This window comes from Nicotiana attenuata, chromosome 2 (assembly GCF_001879085.1).
Source record: "Nicotiana attenuata strain UT chromosome 2, NIATTr2, whole genome shotgun sequence".
In the NCBI taxonomy this organism is placed as follows: domain Eukaryota; kingdom Viridiplantae; phylum Streptophyta; class Magnoliopsida; order Solanales; family Solanaceae; genus Nicotiana; species Nicotiana attenuata.
This window is the reverse complement of record NC_031990.1, coordinates 95,536,314-95,544,228: the sequence shown is the minus strand read 5'-3', so window position 1 is coordinate 95,544,228 and position 7,915 is coordinate 95,536,314.

The window sequence follows — 7,915 nt, the reverse complement described above, 5'->3', positions numbered from 1 at the left end:
TATTGCCCTCAAGCACCGAGCAGCTCTCAGCATCAGGGTTCCCGTGCCATGGTTCAGGCACCAGCTGTTCCACAGCCCGCCCAGCCAGCTAGAGGTGGGGGTAAAGGTGCTAGAGGTGGAGGTAGAGGTGCTAGAGGTGGATCTCAGACCACTAGAGGTGGAGGCCAGCCAACTGCAAGCCGATCTAGAGACGTAGTCCAGAGTGGTGGGCCCAGTCCCGATGTTATGCTCTTCCATCTAGGCCCGAGGCTGAGGCTTCAGATGCAATTATTACAGGTATGGTTCTGGTTTGTGATAGAGATGCTTCAGTGTTATTTGATCCAGGGTCTACATACTCGTATGTGTCATCTTATTTTGCACCGTATCTGGTCATGCCTAGTGATTCATTGAGTGTTCCTGTTTATGTGTCTACACCGGTGGGTGATTCTATTGTGGTTGATCGAGTCCATCGTTCTTGTATTGTGGTGATTGGGGGTCTTGAGACTCGTGTAGATTTGTTGCTTCTAGACATGGTTGACTTCGATGTTATATTGGGGATGGACTGGTTATCACCTTACCACGCTATCTTGGACTGTCATGCCAAGACCGTGACCTTAGCTTTATCGGGTTTTCCCCATTTAGAGTGGAGAGGGACTCCTGGTCATTCTACCCGTAATGTTATCTCTTATGTGAAGGCTCGGTGTATGGTCGAGAAGGGGTGTTTGGCCTATTTGGCATATGTTCGTGATTCTAGTGCTGAGGTTCCCTCTATTGATTCTGTTCCTGTTGTTCGTGAGTTTCCTGAGGTATTTCCTTTAGACCTGCCAGGTATGCCGCCCGATAGGGATATTGACTTTTGCATTGATTTGGCTCCGGGCACTCAGCCCATTTCTATCTCGCCGTATCGTACGGCCCCGCCCAAGTTGAAAGAGTTAAAGGAACAGTTGCAAGATTTGCTTGAGAAGGGTTTCATTAGACCCAGTGTTTCGCCTTGGGGTGCGCCGGTGTTGTTTGTTAAAAAGAAGGATGGGTCAATGAGAATGTGTATTGATTACCGGCAATTGAACAAGGTTACAATAAAGAATAAGTATCCGCTGCCGAGGATTGATGATTTGTTCGATCAGCTTTAGGGTGCCAAGGTATTTTTAAAGATTGACTTGCGATCTGGCTACCATCAGTTGAGGATTAGGGCATCCGATGTCCCTAAGACAGCTTTCCGCACTCGGTACGGGCATTATGAGTTCTTGGTTATGTCATTCGGGTTGACAAATGCCCCAGCAGCTTTTATGGATTTGATGAACCGAGTGTTCAGGCCTTATTTGGATTCATTCGTGATAGTCTTCATTGATGATATATTGATATATTCCCGCAGCCAGGAGGAGCACGAGCAACACCTTAGAGTGGTTCTTCAGACTCTGAGGGATAGTCAGTTATATGCAAAGTTCTCGAAGTGTGAGTTCTGGTTGAGTTCAGTTGCATTTCTGGGTCATGTTGTGTCAGCAGAGGGTATTCAGGTTGACCCGAAGAAGATCGAGGTAGTCAAGAACTGGCCTAGACCAGCATCAGCTACAGAGATTCGGAGTTTCTTGGGATTGGCAGGCTACTATCGTCGGTTCGTGGAGGGGTTTTCATCTATTGCAGCCCCGATGACCAGGTTGACCCAGAAGGGTACCCAGTTCAGATGGTCGGACGAGTGTGAGGCGAGCTTTCAGAAGCTCAAGACAGCTCTAACTACGGCACCGGTGTTGGTTTTTCCCACAGGTTCAGGGCCTTATATTGTATATTGTGATGCATCTCGTATTGGGCTTGGTGCAGTGTTGATGCAGGATGGCAAGGTCATTGCCTATGCTTCGCGGCAGTTGAAGATTCATGAGAAGAACTATTCGGTTCATGATTTGGAGTTGGCAGCCATAGTTCACGCATTGAAGATTTGGAGGCATTATCTGTATGGCGTGGCATGCGAGGTGCTCACGGATCACAAGAGTCTTCAATATTTGTTCAAGCAAAAGGAGTTGAATTTGAGGCAGAGGAGGTGGTTGAGTTGTTGAAAGATTATGATATCACCATTTCATATCATCTGGGGAAGGCCAATATGGTGGCCGATGCTTTGAGTAGGAAATCAGCCAGTATGGGCAGTCTTGCCTATATTCCGGTCGGTGAGAGACCGCTTGCTTTGGATGTTCAGGCTTTAGCCAATCAGTTCGTGAGACTGGATATTTCTGAGCCCAGTCGTGTGTTAGCTTGCACGGTCGCTCGTTCTTCATTATTGGAGCGTATCCGTGATCGGCAGTATGATGATCCCCATTTGTGTGTCCTTAGAGACACGGTGCAGCGCGGAGGTGCCAAGCAAGTTACCTTAGATGATGATGGAGTTTTGAGATTGCAGGGTCGAGTTTGTGTGCCTAATGTGGATGGGCTCCGAGAGTTGATTTTAGAGGAGGCCCATAGCTCCCGGTACTCTATTCATCCGGGCGCCGCAAAGATGTATCAGGATTTGCGGCAGCATTATTGGTGGCGTAGGATGAAGAAGGATATTGTTGCATATGTAGCTCGGTGTTTGAATTGTCAGCAGGTTAAGTACGAGCATCAGAGGCCTGGTGGTTTATTTTAGAGGATTGAGCTTCCCGAGTGGAAGTGGGAGCGGATCACTATGGACTTTGTTACTGGACTCCCGCAGACTCGGAAGAAGTTCGACGCAGTTGGGTCATTATTGATAGGCTGACCAAGTCAGCGCATTTCATTCCTGTGGCAGTCTCCTATTCTTATCAGAGGTTAGCTGAGATCTATATCCGGGAGATTGTTCGCCTTCATGGTGTGACCGTGTCTATCATTTCGGACAGAGGTACGCAGTTTACCTCGCGCTTCTGGAGAGCAGTTCAGCGAAAGTTGGGCACGCGGGTTGAGTTGAGCACAACATTTCATCCCCAGACGGACGGACAGTCCGAGCGGACTATTCAGATATTGGAGGATATGCTCCGAGCTTGTGTCATTGACTTTGGAGGCTCGTGGGATCAGTTTTTGCCATTAACAGAGTTCGCCTACAACAACAGCTACCAATCGAGTATCCAGATGGCTCCTTATGAGGCTTTATAAGGTAGGTGGTGTCGGTCTCCGGTTGGATGGTTTGAGCCGGGAGAGGCTCGGTTGTTGGGTACGGATCTGGTTCAGGAGGCCTTGGACAAGGTCAGGATTATTCAGGATAGGCTTCGTACAGCTCAGTCCAGGCAAAAGAGTTATGCAGACCGCAAGGTTCGAGATGTGGCTTTTATGGTCGGTGAGCGGGTATTACTCTGAGTGTCGCCTATGAAGGGCGTGATGAGATTCGAGAGGAAGGGCAAGCTTAGCCCTAGGTTCATTGGTCCATTTGAGATTCTTGATCGAGTGGGAGAGGTGGCTTATAGACTTGCATTGCCGCCGAGCTTATCAGTCGTGCACCCAGTGTTTCATGTGTCCATGCTCCGGAAATATCGCGGCGATCCATCCCACGTGTTAGATTTCAGCACTGTCCATTTGGACAAGGACTTGTCTTACGAGGAGGAGCCGGTGGCTATTCTAGACCGGAAGGTTCGTCAGTTGAGGTCGAAGAGTTTTCCTTNATATTCTTAAAAAAAAAAACCCAAGTTTCAGGAGTAGACATGTTTTGGCCAGAGAATCATAATAGGAGTTGTACAACACCAAATAGACACAAACCAAGGTACAACTTAGACTAATATATTCACAAATGACTTTTAAACATTGTAAATGATATTTTTTACAAAAAATAATATTTTTTTTGAAATATTTTAATTAAAAAACGAAAAATACTTAATAATATGGTAAAAAATATGAAAAATATTATAAAAATAGGAAAAACAATGGAGAAAATTTCCAATACATCTAGTAATAATATAGCACATAAAAGAGTAAATATTTTTATAAAAAAGTAACATAAAAACTATTTAAAATTACAAAAAAATGCATAAATATTAATAAAAAATAGATAAAAAAATAGGTAAAATACATAATATTATAATAAAAGCATATGGATGGCCAACCACCATTTATGAAAATCTATGAAAAATGGTAAAATTTGGTTATAAAATGAGTTATTTTGACTTCGGTAAAAATTTTGGATAAACGGACCCAGACCCGTGATTTGACAGTCCCGGAGGATCCGTAGGAAAATATGGGACCTGGGCGTATGCCTGGAATCAAATTCCGAGGTCCCAAGCTCGAGAAATGAATTTTTAAAGGAAATTGTTTTCTGAAATTGTTTAAGGAAATTAGAAATGAAATTTGATTAGAACATGTTAGTATCGGGCCCGTATTTTGGTTCCGATGCCCGGTACAGGTCTTATATATGATTTAAGATGTTTCTGTGAAATTTGGTGAAAAACGGACGCCGTTTGACGTGATTCGGACCTAAATATCTAACGTTGATGTTTTAAGAAGTTTGAGGAAAATCTTTGATTTTTGAGGTTTAATTTGTTGTTATTGAGGTTATTTTGGCGATTTCATCGCACGGATAAGTTCGTATGATGTTGTTGAGTTAGTATGTGTGTTTGGTTAGGAGCCCCGAGGGCTCGGGTGTGTTTCAGATGTGTTTCGGGAAGTTTTGAACTTAAGAAAAATTGCAGAAAACAGCAGATCTGGTGTTCTGATACTTTCTTCTTCGCGTTCGCGGGAGAACTCACGCGAACGCGATGCATTAATTTTTGTCGAAGGAAAATCCTTCTACACGAACGCGTAGCTCAGGTCGCGAACGCGAGGCAGTAGGGGGTTATCCCTTCGCGAACGCGAGCTTGGCCACGTGAACGCGAGGGCTCGAGGGGTTAAAGCTTCGCGAACGCAAAGGCTTGTCCAGCTGACCCATCGAGAACGCGAAGGGTCTGTCGCGATAGCGAAGGGCATTTTCGCCCAGTGATTTTAAAAGAACAAAAACAGTAACACTTACGGGATTTTATAAAAATTTCACAAACCCCTTCTTCTCCAAAACTCTTAGGCGATTTTTGAAGCATTTCTTCACCAAAACTTCTTGGTTAAGTAATCTTTGACTTGTTTTCTTCCATTTTTATCAACACCCACTAGATTTTTAGGCCTAAAACATGTGATTAAGGGTAGAAATTTAGGGATGTGGGTAGAATTAGGGCTTTTTGATTAATTGTGATTTAGACCTTGTTTTGGGGTCAAATTTTGGAAATAATTATATAATTGGGCTCGTGCGTGAATGGGTGATTTGATTTTTGTCCGAACCTTGTGTTTTGACCAAGCGGGCCCGGGGTTCATTTTTGGATTTTTGGGAATAACGATTGGAAAGCTATAATTAAGCATTGAAATTGGATTGTTTAGCATTTATTAATGTTATTAAGTCGATTATGTATAGATTCGATTGGGTTGGAGCCAAATTTGAAAGGAAAAGCGGTGTTTGAGGCTTGAGTTGGCCGTGGAAGTTTGAGGTAAGTGTCCGGTCTAACCTTAGCTTGAGGGATTAGGAGTCGTGTCCTATTTGCTAATTGTTTCTTGTTGAGTACGACTTATAGGCATGGTGACGAGTATCTATACGTTGGTGTCGAGCATGACCGTGAGTCTTATATTGACAGATATTGTGTTCTTAAATGTTGCTATGGATGCTTTAATTGATTATTCTCGATATTGGGCAAAGATTTGGTTTATTATCGTGGATTTTATTTATGATTAAGTATTGGTGCGATTTGAGCTGAGTAAGAATTGAGTTAGGATTAGCTATAGCTAATTTTCCCTTGCCGGGCTGTTTGTTTTGGTATTGTTGTTCCCTTGCCGGGGAGTCATTATATTGCTTTTGTTTCCTTGTCATTATTTGGAGTCTGGTCCTAGCCTCGTCACTACCTCGCTGGGATTAGGCCAGGCACTTACCAGCACATGGGGTCGGTTGTGCTGATACTACACTCTGCACTCTGTGCAGATACCGGAGCAGCACTTGATCAGCAGCAGTAGGGGAGCCAGCCTTCAGTCCATCGAGACTCCGAGGTAGCCCTGCAGGCGTCCGCAGGCCCGGCATCTCCTCTATCTTATATTACGTTATGTTATCACTTGTATCCGAGACAGACGGTGTTTCTTTCTTTAAGACTTTTATATGTAGTAATCATAGTTAGTCCGTGAATGTTGTGACACCGGTTTCTAGGTAGAGATATATGTTGGCTATTCCTTTCTTTCGTACGATTTTGGTATTATAATTGTTTATGTCTTCCGCTTATTCTCATATTCCGCTATTATTTGATGGTTGATCACCGGTTAAGTTAATTGGTTAAAATGGGCTAAAATGAAAAGAACTTGAATTTTTCGCATTTCGTGGCTTGCCTAGCTTCTACAAGTAGGCGCCATCACGACTCTCGAGGGTGGGAAGTCCGGGTCGTGACAAGTTGGTATCAGAGCTCCAGGTTACATAGGTCTCACAGTTCACGTACAAGCTTAGTAGAGTCTGAGGGATCGGTACGGAAACGTCTGTATTTATCCCCCAGAGGCTACAAAGTTAGGAAAACTTCACATTTGTTCTTTCTTGTCGTGCGGTTTGGTTTCTCAATGCTAATCGAATTTCTACTCTGTTCTTTCGCAGATGGCGAGAACACGCGCTTCCTCATCTACCGATCAGCAGCCCGAGCCCCCAGCAGCAGCTCCCACGAGGGGCAGAGGGCAAGGCCGAGGCCGTGCTATAGGCCGAGGTAGGGGCAGAGCTCAGCCCCGACCAGTAGCACTAGCAACGGAGCCTCAGGTTGACTTTGATGACGAGGTTCTGGCTCCAGCAGTTCCGGTGGGCCCACCTCAGGTCCCAGAGGGGTTTATTGCCACCCCAGTTCTTTAGGATGCTCTGGTCCGTCTAGTGGGCCTTATGGAGAGTGTCACCAGGGCAGCTTTTCTTCCTGTAGCACCAGCCGTCTCTCAGACTGGAGGAGGAGCCCAGACTCCTACTACTCGCACTCTGGAGCAGGCAACTCCCCAGTTTCAGACTCCAGCGGCTCAGCCAGTTAGGGCAGTTCAGCCAGTTGCAGTAGCTCAGACCGGCGATGGTGCAGCCATGTCTGCCGATGCCTTGTGGAGATTGGACAGGTTCACCAAGCTCTTCACTACTACTTTCCGGTGCATCTACTGAGGATCCCTAGGATTATTTAGACAGCTATCACGAGGTTTTTCGGAACATGGGTATTGTTGAGACCAATGGGGTTGATTTTGCTACATTTCGCTTATCTAGATCCGCCAAGACTTGGTGGAGGGATTTCTGTTTGGCTAGACCAGCCGGATCGCCATCTTTGACTTGGGAGCAGTTCACACAGCTATTTCTGGAGAAGTTTCTCCCTATTACACAGCAAAGGCCTATCGGAGGCAGTTCGAGCGCCTTCAGCAGAGATCCATGACTGTCACCCAGTACGAGAGCAGGTTCATAGATTTGGCTCGCCATGCCCTTATTATACTTCCCACTGAGAGGGAGAGAGTGAGACGGTTTATTGATGGACTCATTGAGCTGATTCGTCTCCAGATGGCTAGAGAGACTGGGAGTGAGATATCCTTCTAGGAGGCAGCCAATGTGGCCCGGAGAGTTGAGATGGTACTATCACAGGGGGTGGTCATGGGGCAGACAAGAGACCCCGTCATTCCGGTAGATTCAGTGGTACCTCGTTTGGAGGTAGAGATTCATATGGTAGGGGCCATCCTCCTAGGCCTTTTTAGTCGGCACTTCAGGTTTCTCACGGTGCTTCCAGTGGCCGTGGTCCTCAGATGCAGTATTCTGATCAGCAGTCCTTCAGTGCAGCACCAGCTCCTATCAGTGCACCACCGCTTCAGAGTTTCCAGGGTCGCCAGCCCCAGCAGCCGAGGGCTTGTTTCACTTGTGGCGACACGAGGCACATTGCTAGGTATTGCCCTCGAGCACCGAGTATCTCTCAGCATCAGGGGTTCCCGTGCCACTGGTTCTGGCGACCACGCT